The sequence below is a fragment of the Erythrolamprus reginae genome, chromosome 1 (assembly GCF_031021105.1).
Source record: "Erythrolamprus reginae isolate rEryReg1 chromosome 1, rEryReg1.hap1, whole genome shotgun sequence".
Lineage (NCBI taxonomy): Eukaryota > Metazoa > Chordata > Lepidosauria > Squamata > Dipsadidae > Erythrolamprus > Erythrolamprus reginae.
In genome coordinates, this window is record NC_091950.1 from 42,593,710 (window position 1) to 42,611,019 (window position 17,310).

General features: G+C 40.5%; 1 protein-coding gene across 3 annotated transcripts in view; it reads right to left on the reverse strand.

Moving 5' to 3' along the window:
* The window catches only part of KCNH5 (potassium voltage-gated channel subfamily H member 5), a 256,818-nt gene that overhangs the window by 158,976 nt on the left and 80,532 nt on the right, over positions 1-17,310 (reverse strand). The window lies entirely within an intron of this gene.

Below are 17,310 nucleotides of genomic sequence, written 5' to 3' on the forward strand. Positions count from 1 at the left end.
TACATGAGGTGGTGGTAATTTCACCATTGCCCTTCTGTAAAATGTCTTTGATTCCAGGAGAAAAGACAAGATATAAACACACACATTAACACAATAATTAATAGTGGAGAATCTTCTGACATCCCTTTCAATGGGGGTCTCCTCAGGAAAATAGCATGTGGTTATTCTATTCACTTAGTTACCACGTAGGAAGCCACGTACCAGAGTGACTGGCTCAGTCATCCATTCTCTTCCCATAACTAAGGACAAACATGAACCTGATACTCCGGAGTTCTAATAAAATTGTTTGGTCACTGCACTATGTTGGGTATCATAATATTGAAGACCTATGTTATTTAAAGATCAATTTAAGACACAGAGAGGCATAAGAAGCTGAGATAATAGTGGTCTTGAGCTTGTGAGTCGATAGTTAAATGTCTGGAGGGGAGACAGACATGCTTACTTTAAATTACAGTAATGCTTTCTAATTTGCATCAAAAGATAGAGTGCATAGACAAACTTCCTGGAAATACGTGCCCTTTTGCATTAGCTTCCTGGAATGCTGCCCCTGTTATTTATTTATTTTTATCAGTGTAGAAGTGGCAAGTCAAAAAGGAGGCATGTTTTATTGCATAACACTTTAGTTACACAATTATTACTGTCACCAATTCATCTCTATTTTCGGTAGCACACTGTGATCAGTGCTGATAAACCTCTTGGTTAAAGTCTTTAGGAGAAGCAAATTTTTTGAGTAAATTACAGTGAACGATAATACTTCAAAGCTAATTGTGTTAGCTTCCATTTATAACGCTTGTCCTAATGCACACAGGAAACATTATACTTTCATCATCTGCTGAGGAAATGAACCAAGCTATGACTTTATCCATCAAATCAACAACAGATAACAGAGTCCCTGAAAATGTATTTGTTTTAACTAATTCAGGCCACGAAACTAATTATTCATCTATAAGGCAGCCCAATTGTCCAAATGTAAGAAAGTGTGAACACGTCACCAAGGAAGAGAAATAACAGAGCTTTATAATGATTAATGCAGAGGCATAGCTATCTCATAAATAATAAAAAATATAATATTATCATAGAGGAAAAGACTGACTACATTAGTCTGCCCAGATTCTAGATTGGAATTTGGCCAGTATATTTAACTCTTCAAATTATGGAGTAAATAGCAAATAAGGTCACCTAAATGAAAGGAAATTTACAGAAGTGGTTGATATTCAGCGTGGTGAGCAACTGATGGTCCACTTTAAAAGATGAGTTGCAGAGTAGAGCTAAACATTTGGAGGAACATTTTTGAAGGCCCTTTCTGATTCTATGACTTGGACATCTCAGAATTTTGGCAATACCAAACGGCGATGTGCAGCCAGACTTTCGAAGAGCAGCCAGAGCAGCTCTTCATTGGAAGTGAAGGCAGAGGTCTTCAAGGCAGGGAAATGGGCCCTAGCAGAGACTGACCAACATGTGCCTCCAGCCCATGAACATTTGGTCTCACCCAGCTGTTGGGAGACTTACTGTATCTCTCCCGAGAAGAGGGTGATCTACCACAACTGGAAATCTACCTCCACTGCACCATTCTGTTCTGCTCCAGCTAGGAACCAGAAAGAACATTGCACACATGCAGTTTGTTCAAACCTATGTTTACTCAATTAACAACTATTAATAAACTTGTGTAGTAGTTGAGGCACACAAACATGTTAAAGCAGTTGTTTTTCTTCTTGAAAAAGCAGCTGTTAATTAAGTGGCATTACCAGCTAGCAGAAGTCCATAAAGTCATAAATTAAATCTAAGCAATTAGACCTGGATATCTCAAGAAGTTTACATGGGTTGGCAAAATGCCTCAAAGCAGTCCACAGGAAGAAAGCCAAAGCAGATAAGCTGAGCAGATGTTTTCAGAACACGTAGGCACTTGAATGAACAAATGAACTTTGTTTCTTGCAAAGTTTTGTTGTTGTCATCATCCCTTAAATAGGCTAGGGGAGTGGCCAATTAGCCCCAAACCTACTCCAGAAGAGACCTCCTCCTGAGGAACCATTCCTGCCTTTTGGCAGCTCTGCATGCCTGTGCATTAAGAAGAGGCTCCTCCTCTTCTTCCTTATCACTGATGTGAGGTGTTGGAGGTTCCGAAGGCTCTGGCTGAACCTCTGCCTCTGGCACCAAGTCCTTGACAGCCTTCTCACAATCCAAATCAGGTGTCAGCTGCACAGGTCGCAGGCACGTTACCACATCAGCCTCTTCTTGGGAGGGATCCTCTACCAGCTGCATGGGCTTCTGGCAGTCCACAACATATTCACCCCGTGTGAAATGAAGAGGAGCAAGAAGAAGGGGGAGCCCATAAAGGACGCATCAATGAACCCTCCCCCCTCCACACCTTCCTCCCGTGGATCAGATCCCTCCAGGATGAGCGTTCTATCTGGGCAGGGGATGGGTTTGAGACCAGGCTCAACTGATGCCAGTCCCAGCTCAAACCCTGCCATCACAGCCACCTTCAGCTTTGCACCCAAATGCCCCAATGCCTGACAAAACCATGTTTGATGGAACAGCAGGAAAACTCGAATTTTTCCTGAATCAAGCATGGTCCTGCGTTAGCCAGCATGCAAATGGATTTTAAAATGATGCACATATCTTTCAAGTTCTGGGGGACAATTGGAGTAGGAAGCATCCAAATGGTTCACCCAGCTCTGTGTTGAAGGCACATCCGAACTAAACAACATGGATTATTTCCTGAGAAATTTGATGCCTAACTAAATAAAAGAAATTTATTTTGGAAGGTGAATTTTGCCTTTCTGTTTTTTGTTTAGCTTTCTATTGTACTCATTTATTTCTTTTCTTTCTTTTGACTATGTAAGGGGTTTTTTTTGGGGGGGGGGCTCATTATATTCTTAAGGTGTGGGGGGTGGGGAGCCTGACACTTTCTTTGCTAGATGATTGAGTGGGACAGTTGACAGACATTGAGTCTTCCATATATGTCCTCATCTCAACCTCTGAGCAATAGATTCAGAGGAGCAGTTCACAAAACCCCTTCAAATGTTTTGTACAATCCTAATATTCTACCTCATCTGGTATGCCCCTTGATTCACTGCTGTTAATGGAGGTTCAGCTCAAGATGCCTCTATGCCAAAGTATATATTTTAGCAAATCTTCCTGTGTCATTATATATTTTATCACATCTTCTGATAAATCTCTATTTGGGCTAATGCAATATGTTGTTCTTGAGCTAGCTTTCTGGGACCACATAGAAACTTCACTTGGTCTAGCATACAATATTTATTTATATCTATCTATCTATCTATCTATCTATCTATCTATCTATCTATTTGTATGCCGCCCCTCTCCGCAGACTCGGGGCAGCTAACAACAATAAAAAGACAATGTAAACAAATCTAATACGAAAAAAATCTAAAAACCCCAATTTAAGAGATCAGTCATACATACAGTCATACCATACATAAATTTTATAAGCCATGGGGAAGGGAATATTTCAATTCCCCCATGCCTGATGACAGAGGTGGGTTTTTAAGATCTTACAAAAGGCAAGGAGGGTGGGGGCAACTCTGATATCTGGGGGGAGTTGGCTCCATAGGGTTCGGGGCCGCCACAGAGAAGGCTCTTCCCCTGGGTCCCACCAAACGACATTGTTTAGTCGACGGGACCTGGAGAAGGCCAACTCTGTGGGACCTAACTGGTTGCTGGGATTCGTGCAGCAGAATAAGAGTGTATTTGAGAAAGACTATTTTTCTCATTTTTTGAGTACCTGTTTGAGTCTACAGAAAGGGGCGGCATACAAATCTAATAAATAAATAAATAAATTTCCAAGCTTCTACACAGATCTGATTATGACTTGGAATCCCTATGCCACCATTATCAAAATAACTGAATAATTGCCTACTTTGTGCCTGAACTGCAACATTTGATTCCAACATCCATATTGGTGTCTTGGAGGTGAGATATGGGCAAGGATGGGCTACTGCCTGGACAGGGGAGAACACAGTGGGGTAGAGAAAATGGAGCTCCATCCTAGAGTACCCAATTTGTACTGAAAGATGTTGAAAGAAAATGCAGGGCGTCCTGCATAAGCCACACTCACAGTGTGGTAGTAAAAATTTTGGTAATCCTTCATTGGATATGGGGTTAAGGTTGAAAGGATGTTTCCATTGGCAGCACCCAGCTGTGAAATGCCCTCCTCCAGGTCATTCCCCGGAGCATGAAAAATTTCATCTGAACTTAACTCTTACATTTGGCATCAGGTCTAAATCAATTTGAGCCAAGTGATGTGTAATTATCTGGATTAACATGGTTTACTGAACTAATATACGCTGTATTTATTAAATTTATTATGATTCTTATTGTGAGCACTCATAAAAAATATTGCACAATAGATACAAATGTATTTAAGCCCCAAATGTTTGATTATTTTACCATTAAAAATACTTATGGACTTCCTGATATAACCAAGCTATATTGTTCTCCAAAATCTGTAACATGCCAGAAGAACGGAAGAAAAAGCGATCCTTTGACCTATCATATTTATTTGTCTTTCCTTTTCAGTTTTCTTTTGTAACCTAGTTGCCCCTGGATTTTCTCCCTTTTTATAGGGCTCTGCATATAGTAATTGTATAAGATAAATTGAACAGGTAATGGCTATTGCTTTATAGAACGTGGGAGCATTGCTGAAACCACTAACTGAAAAATCAAAAGAACATTGTCTTGTAAAGTTCACGGCCTTCATTGTCCATACACCAATGCTCAGTGTGAGAAATAGACAAAATGAGTATGAACTCTCAGTATAAAAAAGCAAAACAGGATTTAACTGGTATAAAACAGACCTAGGATAATGCCTCCCTCAAGAGGAATATAGCAATTAAATTGTATCACTTGTTGAACAGAAAGAGATGGGGGGAAAGGAAGCACCATTCACTGCTCTTCAAAAATCAAAATGGTGATGTTCCACAGAAGAACTGGATTAAAACAAGGGGAAGAATAAACTAATAAAAGCACTACTGTTATTGATGTCTATTGTTGACCTCTCCAGCCAAGGAGAAGTTGGATGATGCTATCCAAAGCAAACTGCAGAACTTTAGAAGAAGGGAAAAGTTATAATTATAGAATGTTATAACCTCTGTTTGAAAGACAAACTCACTCAAAGCATTGTTCTTTTAGAATAGAATACAATAACAGAATTGGAAGGGACCCTGGAGGTCTCCTGCTTAGACAGGAAACCCTATAACATTTAAGACAAATGGTTATCCAGTCTCTTCTTTAAAACTTTCAGTGTTGGAGCATATACAACTTCTGGAGGCAAGTTCTCCCACTGATTTAATTTTAGGAAATTCCTAAAATTTCCTTCTGAAAATTTTCTTTTTCAGGGGATTGCACAATGTAGAACTTGATATAGTACTCAAATTGGTATTTCAGTAAGGAAAATCTAGATGACAGGAGCATTTGGGGGAAGTGACCACACAATGCTAATTTTTTTCCCTATTTTTAACAACGGTAAAACTTTCTGTAGTCTGTATAGTCAAACTTCTATCTTAGACTTCAAAATTCTGCATATTAATAAACCCAGAGAATAATTGAATACTGAATTGCAGAACTCCTCTCAAGAAAGCAAAAGCCCAAATGAATTGATTAGCAGATGTTTAAACCATTTCAGTAATCTGTCTGAAATTTGGTAACCAATACTTCATATTGTTGTGGTTGGCTTCAAGCCAGCTCCTGTGGCTGCTGATTTTGATGCAGAGGAGTGGGAGTCGTCTGTTTACAGAAGACCAGTCTGGCTGGAGGACGAATCAGACAGTGAAACAGAAGCAGAGACAGGGAGAGAAAGGGAGCGGAAGGGACAGCAGAAACAGAGAGGGGAATAGAGTCAGTCAGATCTCCAGTCAGAGGTTCATCTGAATCAGAAGGGGAAGAGTTAATGAACAACCCTATTCTGAATGCTGGGTGCGGAGAATGCTGGGAAGACAAGAGCAGCTGTGCAAACGCAGAAACAAATTATAGGTCACAGGTGATAAGACTTAATAATGCTTCTGCAACCTTGAAAAAGGGGAGGGTTGGAGTGATTTGTGTGGGAGTTTATCGTTCAACTTTGGAGAGAGACATTGATGCATTGTGGTTTCGTTTTGGCCTTTGGATCTCTGTGAACTTTCTGACACTCAAGCAGTGAGTAACTGGCTGGCGTAAGCCTGAAAGTACTGTGCTGAATTGAGTGAGTAACTCTGTTCTTTTGGACTAATAAACTAGCATTGCTCTGAAATTCTGTGGCTTGCAGCCTTCTGAATATAAAGAACAATCATTGCTTTATTTTTTCAAGCCTGTGTGTTTGATTAATTACTTCGTTTCTGGGTGGCCTGGGGCCAGGCAGAATACATATAATACAAGCAAAATGCTGTACCAATTAGATAAAAGTATTAAGTTATAGTAATAATAATAATAATAATAATAATAATAATAATAATAATAATAATAATGCTGTCCCTCTCCGGAGACTCGGAGTGGCAATTATTCTATCCATTAAATACCAACAGGAAATACAGGAAGTATTCTGAGCAGAGATTGGTTACAAGTGGTGCGCCACAAGGGTCTGTCCTGGGTCCTATTCTTTTTAATATATTTGTGAGTGACATAGGGGAAGCTTTAGTAGGGAAGGTTTGCCTATTTGACGATGACTCTAAAGTGTGCAATAGGGTTGATATTCCTGGAGGCGTCTGTAATATGGCAAATGATTTAGCTTTACTAGATAAGTGGTCAAAGCAATGGAAACTTCAGTTTAATGTTTCCAAATGTAAAATAATGCACTTGGGCAAAAGAAATCCTCAATCTGAGTATTGTATTGGGAGTTCTGTGCTAGCAAAAACGTCAGAAGAGAAGGATTTAGGGGTAGTGATTTCTGACACTCTCAAAATGGGTGGACAGTGCAGTCAGGCAGTAGGGAAAGCAAGTAGAATGCTTGGCTGCATAGCTAGAGGTATAACAAGCAGGAAGAGGGAGATTGTGATCCCACTATATAGAGCACTGGTGAGACCACATTTGGAATACTGTGTTCAGTTCTGGAGACCTCACCTACAAAAAGATATTGACAAAATTGAAAGGGTCCAAAGACAGGCTACAAGAATGGTGGAAGGTTACTGTGCCATTACTATGGCACATGCCACAAGTGGCATGTGGAGGCATATCTGCAGCATGCAAGCCATTGCCCTAGCTCAGCTCCAGCGCATACAGCATGTACGGGCTGGCTAGCTGATTTTTAGCTTATGTGGAGGTTCTGGGAGGGCATTTTTGGCCTCCAGAGAGCTTCAGGGAGGATGGGGAGGGCATTTTCACCCTCCCCAGACTCCAAAAAAGCCTCTGGAGCTTGGAGAGGACAAAAAAACAGGCCTGCTGGGCCCACCAGATGTCGGGAAATGGGCCATTTTTGTCCTCCAGGAAAGCCTCTGGAACCTGGGAAGGGTAAAAAATGGGCCTACCAGGCACACTGGAAAAAATCGGCCTACCAGGCACAAACGCAGCATCAGGACACATGGAGGGCATAAAATTATGGGTGTAGGCACTGACATGCACACAATAACGTGCACACACGCACTTTCAGCACACGAGGAAAAAAGGTTCTCCATCACTGCTGTATACTATAATACTGAACTGAAGATTCCACTCACATTTCTCTGCTTTTTAAAAACCTTTTTATATTTTGTTTGGCTTTGGGCATGTGTGTGTCTAAATACACCTTTTCTTTTGAACAGTTTTCTAAACACGTGCAGTTCTTGCAAAAGATTGAGTTGCTTTGCACAACACTAATGCAAATTTTGGCTATTTTAGTAGAAAGTCAGACACTTTCTGTGAAATTTTAAAATGCACAGCTTTGGTGAAAGGAAAGCTGGTTAAGCTTCAGGGTTAAACAAATATGTCAGACTCTGCATCTACCGTGAAACTATCCCCAGTCCTGGTTGAGAGTGATTGTTGTTAACCAGATTTTAAAATGGTCCCCATGAATGAATGGGCATTAAAAAATGGAATGTTTTTTTAAAAATAATGTATATCGACACACAAATGCCCAAAGCCGAACAAAATATAAATAGGATTTTAAAAAGCAGAAAAATGTGTGTGGAATCTATAGTTCAGTACTATAGTACAGCTTTGCTGAGAAAAATCCTGAACATTTGCTGTGTCTCTTTTTACGTCTTCATGCATCAGGTTTATGTGTTTGAAGTTAATTCATAGGATAGGATTATTAATGGCTTAGCTGGCATTGTCATGATCAGATTTTATAGGCTAATTATTTGCCCTCCCTCCCTCCCTCCCTCCCTCCCTCTCTCTCACTGTGTGTGTGTGTGTGTATAAGTGATGGGTTAAAAAAAATTGCTACCAGTTCTGTGCGCATGATGTGGCTTGGTGGACACTGCTTGGTGGGCCTGACAGGGGAAACTTACAATGGCCCTGAAAAAGGTGAGTTATGACCATTTCTTGTGTAACAGATAAGTTTTTATAACAATGTATTTTAAATTAGTTTTTTAAAGTTTTTAACATTAGATTTGAATTTATATTGTATTGCTGTTATGTTGTGAGCCGCCCGGAGAGGGGCGGCATACAAATCCAATATATTATTATTATTATTATTATTATTATTATTATTATTATTATTATTATTATTTGAATTTATATTGTATTGCTGTTATGTTGTGAGCCGCCCGGAGAGGGGCGGCATACAAATCCAATATATTATTATTATTATTATTATTATTATTATTATTATTATTATTATTATTTTCTAATAGTTATAACCTTTGCAGCATTTATTTATTTATTTATTATTTGGATTTGTATGCCGCCCCTCTCCGAAGACTCACCATGATCATGTGATCAAAATTCCGATGCTTAGCAACTGGATCATGTTTATGACTTTTTCTGTATCTTGGGGTCATGCAGAGGTGGGTTCCTCCTCGTTTGGACCATTCTATAGAACTGGTAATAACTTGGCAGCCCTTATGCGCTAGGACTGGCAGTGACCCAGGCCTGCCGTGCCCCTGAACTGGCTCTCTTGGCAGTGTCAAGGCACTGCCATATTGTTTTTTGCTTCTGCACATGTGCAGAAGCTTTGTTTTAGCACTGTGCATGCATGAAGCACATGTGAAGTGTGCGGGTGAATGCAAAGTGTGCCTGCGCCTGAGCAGCAGGCCTACTTTGCATGTACTCGTGAACTGGCAGTGAATAAAACTAGAACCAACTCCTGAGATCATGTGATCATATTTTGTGACCTTCTGACAAACAAAGTCAATGGGGAAGCCAGATTCACTTAACAACCAGGTTACTAACTGTTCTGCCTGGCTACGGGCCACCCAGAAATGAGTTAATTAATCAAACACACACACACACACATACAGGCTTGTAAAAATGAAGCAAAGAGGTGTTCTTTATATTCAGGAGGCTGCAAGCCACGGAGTTTCAGAGCAATTAGTTTAAGAGTCCAACAGGTCAGAGTTAATCACTCAAGTCAGTACAGAAGCCTTTCTGGTTCATGTCAGCCAAATAACTCATGGCTTAAATGTCAGAATGTCCAAAGATATCCACAACAAACACGAAACCGCAATTCTTCAAAGTCTCTCCAAATATTGAACGGATAAACTCCCACACCGTCATCTGCAAACCTCCCCTTTTTCATGGCTGCAGTACCATCATTAATTCTTAACACCTGTGATCTAGAATCTATTTCTGCGTTTGTGCAGCTGCTCTTGGCATCCCAGCATTCTCCTGACCCGAACATTGAGAATAAGATTGTTCATTAAATCCTCCCCATCTGATTCAGATGAAACTCTAGCTGGAGATCTGGCTGGCTCCATTTCCCACTCTGCCTCTTCAACCCCTTCCTCATTCCTTTCTCCTTCTGATTCACTGTTTGATTCCTCCTCCAGCCAAATGGGTCTTCTGTGATTAGACTGCTCCCACTCCTCTGAGTCAAAATCAGCAACCATAGTGTTCTGTCTGGGTCACTCCAGAAGCCAATACCAACCCAAAAAGAGAAGCCAGACACACTGGTAAAAGGCAAAGGCAGTTTTATAAAATTCAAGAAAACACAGGTAACAGAAAATGTCCTTACAAACAGGAAAATGCTGTATCTTCAGATATATCCACGAAGGCAAAAGTCCATGCAGCAATACAGAATACTTGCTGCCAAGCCGAGGCTGTAGATAGCAGACCTACACCACCCAAAGCTGCTGGGCCACAAGCCAGGAACAGAGACGCCGAGAAACAAGACAGGATAACGCAACTCCAAAATGATAACACTCCACATGGCTTCAAGGACTTGCCTGTCTTTTAAACCCTGCTAAGGAGGACCACACCCAAACCCAGCTGTTCCTAATTCAGTGCTGATAATACTTCTTTAATTGCCCCTTTCTTTGATCTGACCATCTCTGTCGCATGTCAATGACAGCTTGAGCTTCATCACCTAATGACTCCAAACTACTGGCTGGGGAGAGCCCCCCCGGGGCTCTCATGCTGTTCTCCTTCATCCCATTCCTGATTTTCCTCTCCCCCGTCCTACTGTTCAGCCCCCTCCTCTTCGCTGTCATCCTCCTCCAGGCATGGAGCCTGAGCAGCCTCAGGCTGAACTACAACACATAGGAGCTGGCCTGAAGCCAACCACAACACTAACTTAATCCGCCACAGTGTTTCACTTAAGAACTGTGGCAAGAAAAGTTGTAAAATGGGGCAAATCTCACTTAACAATTGTTCCACTTAGAAACAGAAATTTTGGGCTCAATTGTGGTCATAAGTCAAGGACTATCTATACCTGCATTAGGAGACATATGTTGATGTCCTTCCAGAAGACTAGAAGGATGGAAGCCTAGTGGTAGGGGTAGCCACAGGGAAAACATGTACTTTTTAAGATCTTGCTTAATTGGATTTGTTGTGGCCACTCAAATGAAAGACTAGGCAACCTCCAGATATTTAAACTGGCCATGTTGCCTAGGATTGTTAATACTATAGTCCAAAGCACATAGAGATAGCCAGGATACAAGCCCTGGTATATATGGCTTAGTAGTCACCTGATTTATCCAATATTGCCATATAAAGACCTTCTGGATAGAGGCCATTCTCATCTCATTCTGGCACTTGGATTGAATTGAATTAATTAATGAGTACTTTTTAAGGAAATTCTTCAATTTTATCTTAGCATTACAAAAGAAGAGAAATTATCTATCCACACTCTTCATACAACCTTAACTTCTTTTTCTCTATGTATTAAAATGCCTCTCTGAAAGCAAGAACATAATAATTCATCCAGGGCTTTAGACAGCTGAATGGTTTGTATTAAATAATTAGAGTCATGTTTGCCCGCTCTCAAGTACTATTTTCTTAATGGTTTAAAATAGAATTTGACATTAAGGGCTGGTTTTAAATGTAGCTTTCAAATTTTAATGTACTTTTCATCTCTTTTATATGTGGAAGGCAGCCTTGACGTTTGCAGTAGAAGTAGCTCTGCAATAGATTGCAGAATTACATTCTTAGATAAGGCTTAGATAAGGGCTGGATAAATTTTTTTGTGGCCAAGGGAAGAAGAAAAACTATTTCGACCTCCAAGCACTATCTAAAGGGGGAGAGGTCAGATCTGCAATATGGTGGGAGATCAAAGTTCAATTTTGTATATATAATTTGGAAAACAAAGGGCTTGGAACACAACTCTGCATCTACCGTCTTGTGAATTTGGACTCTTATACAAATAAATGCTGCTATCTCCAGGAGCAATAGCAGCACAGAGCTGCATCGTTAGGTAGAAATGAAACTTTTGCATGTTTTATGTGTGTTGTGTGTTTTATGTGAAAATCAAGCCATCGATATCTAGCAATTATCTAGCCAATTTTAACGATAAATTTCAAGGTATTTCAGGAGAGGCCATTGGAAGTTTATGAGCAATAGGTTTGCATTGGTGTTGACCATATTGGATTGGTCTGACAACATTATGATCAGCAAAAGGCAGCTTCAAATTACATGGATTTTGATAGCAATCTTCATTAGATAGAAATCTTGATTTAAGACCCCAGTGAGTCCTAAAAACATAGTAGCTAACATACTCCTAGGAGTGAGCAATATGAAAAAAGATAAAAAGCTCTTAGTTATTATCAACATTGGACTATAAATAGAAAATGAAAATAAGAGGAACAATAACAATAATATACAATAGTATACAATATACAATCCCAAATGATCAATCTGTTTAACTACTGAAGTTTGCAGATGATACAAGAGTGAATGGTCTCATTCGAGACAACTATGCAGTAATCCCTCGCTACTTTGTGGTTCATTTTTGCGGATTTACTACTTCACGGGTTTTCAAAGGGGGCTAAAATCCATTAAATCCATTGAAAATTTTAAATCCATTAAAAATTCATAATATTCTTCTACAGTACTACTGTACTCTATTAAAGAAACTGGTAGGATATCACATGTAGTTCCAGCTGAGAAACATTATAGAATGACTGTTTTAGGATGGGTTTTAAAAGTTCAAATACTCATTAAATACATAAAAAAATATATTTCCTCTACTTCACGGAAATTTGTTTTTCATGGGTGGTCTTGGAACGCATCCCCAGAGAAAAACAAGGGATTATTGTATATTAAAGTTTGTTGCAAACATCAAAACCAGAAGCTCACACAGATGACTGATTCAGCTGGATTCAATAACTTCTTTATAAACATAATAACAGATGAATTTACAAGGCCACTAGCAGATTATCCTTAAAGTAAACACAAGCAGGAGAGTTAGTTTCATTTCAGCAGAGTACAGAGAGGAGAGCGCAGACTGAGACACGTCCAGCCTGAAGCTTAAGTTTTAGTTTCGATTTTCTGCACAGACTCAGAAATGTTTAACTTCCATTGGCTGGGCCTATTCATTGGCTGACCTTGTTACCACTGGCTCACTCAGTCATGAATATTCTAACATGATGAAACCACATAGAGACGAGAGGTTGAATAACTAGCCTCATGGTGCAACTTGAACAATCTGGAACTGAACACATTCAAAACTAGAAATGGTAGTAAGCTTTAGGAGAAACTCTCCCATTCAACCATCTCTTACAATACTAGACAACACAGTATCAACAGTAGAAGCATTAAAATTTCTAGCTTCTATCATATCTCAAGACCTAAAATGGTCACCTAACATCGAAAAGTCATTTAAAAAGCACAACAAAGAATGTTCTTTTTATGCTTAATCGGGTTGTCGAAGCGTGGAACTCCTTACTGGACTTTATAGTATCATCCCCTAACCCCCAACATTTTACCCTTAGACTATCCACGGTTGACCTCTCCAGATTCCTAAGAGGTCAGTAAGGGGCGTACATAAGCGCACTAGAGTTCCTTCTGTCCCCTGTCCTGTAGTCTCTCCTATATCTCATATTTCTTCTCTACTATATCTTCTATAACCTTCATTGTGTATTATTGTGTATTGGACAAAATAAATAAATAAAATAAATAAAATAAAAATAAAATAAAATAAATATGCCAATTCAAAAAGCTCAGACTGCCCAGGTTTGAGCTTCTGGTAGAGTTCTACACAGGAATTATTGAGTCTGTCATCTGCACCTCTATAATTGTCTGGTTTGGTTCTGCAACAGAACAAGGTAGACACAGACTTCAGAGGATAATCAGAACTGCATAAAAAATAATTGCTACCAATCTGCCTTCCATTGAGGACCTGTACACTGCACGAGTCAAAAAGAGGGCAGTGAAAATATTTACTGACCACTCGCATCCTGGATATAAACTGTTTCAACTTCTACCTTCAAAATGTCGCTATAGAGCACAGCACATCAAGAGAACTAGACACAAGAACAGTTTTTGCCCGAACGCCATCACTCTGCTAATTCCCTCAACACTGCCAAACTATTTACTAAGTATGCACTACTATTACTACTAGTTTTTTTCTCATCATTCCTATCACCCATTTTCTCCCATTTATGACGGTATGACTGTAACTTGTTTGTATCCTTACAATTTATATTAATATTGATTGTTTCCTCATTGCTTATTTGTACCCTATGACAATCATTAAATGTTGTACCTCATGATACTTGACAAATTTATCTTTTATTTGATGTCCACTGAGAGCATATGCACCAAAGACAAATTCCTTCTGTGTCCAATCACACTTGGCAAATAAATAATTCTGTTCTGTTCTGTTCTGCTCTGCTCTACTCTATTCCAGAATAGTAGCAACATAGGTACAATAAAATATCTACAAGAAATACCATTTGCATGCAAGCAAGAATTGGTGGAACCACAAAATAGATAAAGTAATAGAAAATGAAGGTGCTAAATTGCTCTGGGACATTTTAATTCAAACTGACAAGCACCTGCCACATAACATTTCAGATTTAACAATTGTCAATAAGAAAGATTTTTTAAAATCTGAATAATGGACATTGCAGTCCCATAGACAGCAGAAGAGAAGAGAAAAAACAGAATATAAAACCCTGCAAATATAAGTAGAATGACTATGGCAAAACAATGTACGTTTATTATGCATGCCTTAGGTGCAATCCCAAAACATTTGGAGCAATGTTTGAACAATCCAGGGATAGGTTCCTCCCAGTTTGGACTGGATCACCCAAACCAGTAGTGGCCTGCTGGTGATGTCGCAATGGTGTCACAGATCCGGTTTGGTTGGTGATGGTCCATGAGCACCACCATCTTTTAAAAAAAATATTAATTTTTTTACCGTTTGGAAGTTTTTTCCTCTGCTTACAAAAGGCCCTCCTGTCCACCCCGGGTTTATACTTACTTTTATTCCTTGGTCCAAAGCACAGCTGATTAGCTCCTCAGCTGTCTTTCGGGCTGATTATAGTTACTGAGCATGCGCGAAAGCAGAATTGCACGTGGTGATGCACACATGCGTGTGAGCGTGGCAAGCACACATGCACAAACATTGTGGTGCAAATCAGTGGCAAAGATAAGTGGAACAATTGCAACAATCAATTGTAAAAGGCAACTTTACTTGGAACAGTTTGCAATGATAACTTTAACACTATCAAAGCACAGCATCTGCTTTACCCAAGTCCTTCAGAAGGACTCAACAAATGGATCAAAATGTCAAATCCAGTGTCATCAGGCTGATTGCGCTACCAACCTCCTAACCATAATTTATTAAACTCTGAACACCTGTCAAAATGGTGGTTTTAAACTTGATGTTTCTGATCAGGAGTTAATAGTTACAAGGTAAAGTTTGCAGATGACACCAAATTATTTATAATGGTTTGTGATTAAAAGCAAAATGGGAATCCTGAGATATGAAGGACTTAGAGGCTGAATTTTATGAAAAACACTTAAAGAAACTGGGTATGTTTAATTTAACAAAGTGAGGACTAAGAAAAGATACAACTGCAGCTTTATTGATTTATCTATACATCTATCTAACTGTCATCATCTATCAACCAAATTTCTACACTGCCCATAACTTCTAAATTACTCTGGATGGTTTACAATAAAAAAAGTTATCAGATACTTTAAGAGCTGTCACAGGGACTGAGGATGGGACAAGAACCAATATAAAGAAGTAACATTTGTTTGTTTGTTTGTTTGTTTGTTTGTTTGTTTGTTTGTTTGTTTATTAGATTTCTATGCTGCCCTTCTTGAGGCAACTCAGGGCAGCGTGCAACCTTATTTTTTTAATTAGTTAATTGGGTTACAGTATGTATTGTATATTTTTTATATGTTGTGAGCTGCCCCGAGTCCTTGGAGAGGGGCAGCATACAAATCCAATTAATAAATTATAAATGCAACAATATGTAAAGAAACCTAAATTACTATAAAAGAATTACACAAATTACTAAAAATTATTAAAAAACCCATATACAGTCATACGCATTCATCCAATTCAATCAGACATAATATCAGCCGGAGATAATCTCATCACTCACGGCCTCCATGCCCGCTGGCAGAGGTAGGTCTTAAGAACTTTATGAAACACCAGGAGGGAGGGGGTCGTACATATCTCTGGGCGGAGTTCGTTCCAGAGAGCCAGGGCTCTTCTCTTCCAGGGAAGGCTCTTCATGATGGCCAATGTCTCCAAAAAACATCATAAGTTATCAAGTTATGGAGTGTAATGCTAGGAATAAATGCACATTGTATGCAGAACCAAGTGCAATTTGCCATTCAATATGAGATGCAGGGATACCGAAGCACTACTGCACTTCTGCCATACTTATGAGTCTCTTAGAGGTATCTAGTTGGCGATGAAAGAAAGAAGAGAGCCTGTAGCAGTGATGCAGGGTACGGAGTGAAGTTCAAAAAAGTAAAGCCTTTGGCTGCAACCAATGTCCCCTCTAATTTTTTCCCAGTGTGGGCGGAAAAGTATAGTGTCTGAGCGGCAGTCCCTTTGGGACTGGGCGGCATAGAACTATAGATAGATAGATAGATAGATAGATAGATAGATAGATAGATAGATAGATAGATAGATAGATAGATAAAATAAAGTGTGGGCGTGTGCTATCACGCATGCGTGAGTTCTGACATCCATAATTCGCTCCCCCTCCTTCCTCTCTCTTTCTGTCTCTTCCTTCCTCTCTCATCTCTCTTTCCTTCCTCTCCCTTTCTGTCTATCCTTTCTATCTCTCACCCCTTTTCCCTCCTTCATTCCCTTTCTCTCCCTCCCTTTCTCTCTCTTTCCTTTCTCTCCCTCTTTCTATCCTTTCTATCTCTCCCTCTTTCTTTTTCTCCCTCCTTCATATCTTCTTTCTCTCCCCCCTTCCTCTCTCTTTTCTTTCTCCCCCTCCCTTTCTCTTCCTTTTTCTCTATCCTTTCTATCTCTTACTCTTTCTTTCTCTCCCTCCTTCATTCAATTTTCTCTCCCTCCCTTTCTCTATCTTTCCTTTCTCTCCCTCCCTCGTTCTCCCCTGGGGCTGCCTGTGCCTGCCCGGCACCACCCAACATGGACGGACAGCCCCCGGTCGTCGGTTCATCGCCCCCCCCCCCACACACACGGAGGGAGATCGGGCTGGCGAGGGCGGTGGATCCATGTCCCCAGGCACCGGAGGGAGATCGGGCTGGCGGGGGCGGCGAATCCACCTCCCCACCCGGGCGGAGGGAGATCGGGCTGGCGAGGCTGGTGGATCCGCATCCCCAGCCACCAGGAGATTGGGCTGGCGGGGGCGGCGAATCCACCTCCCCAGCTGCGCGGAGGGAGATCGGGCAGGCAGGCAGGGGGCAGCGGCGAGTAGCCAGGGGCGCTAGGGGGCTGGAGGTGCGTGGGGGATGGGGGTGGCCGCGGCTCCGCGTGCACCCGTGGAAAAGGCTGCGCGGGGGGCGTTTTGGGGGGCGCTGGCA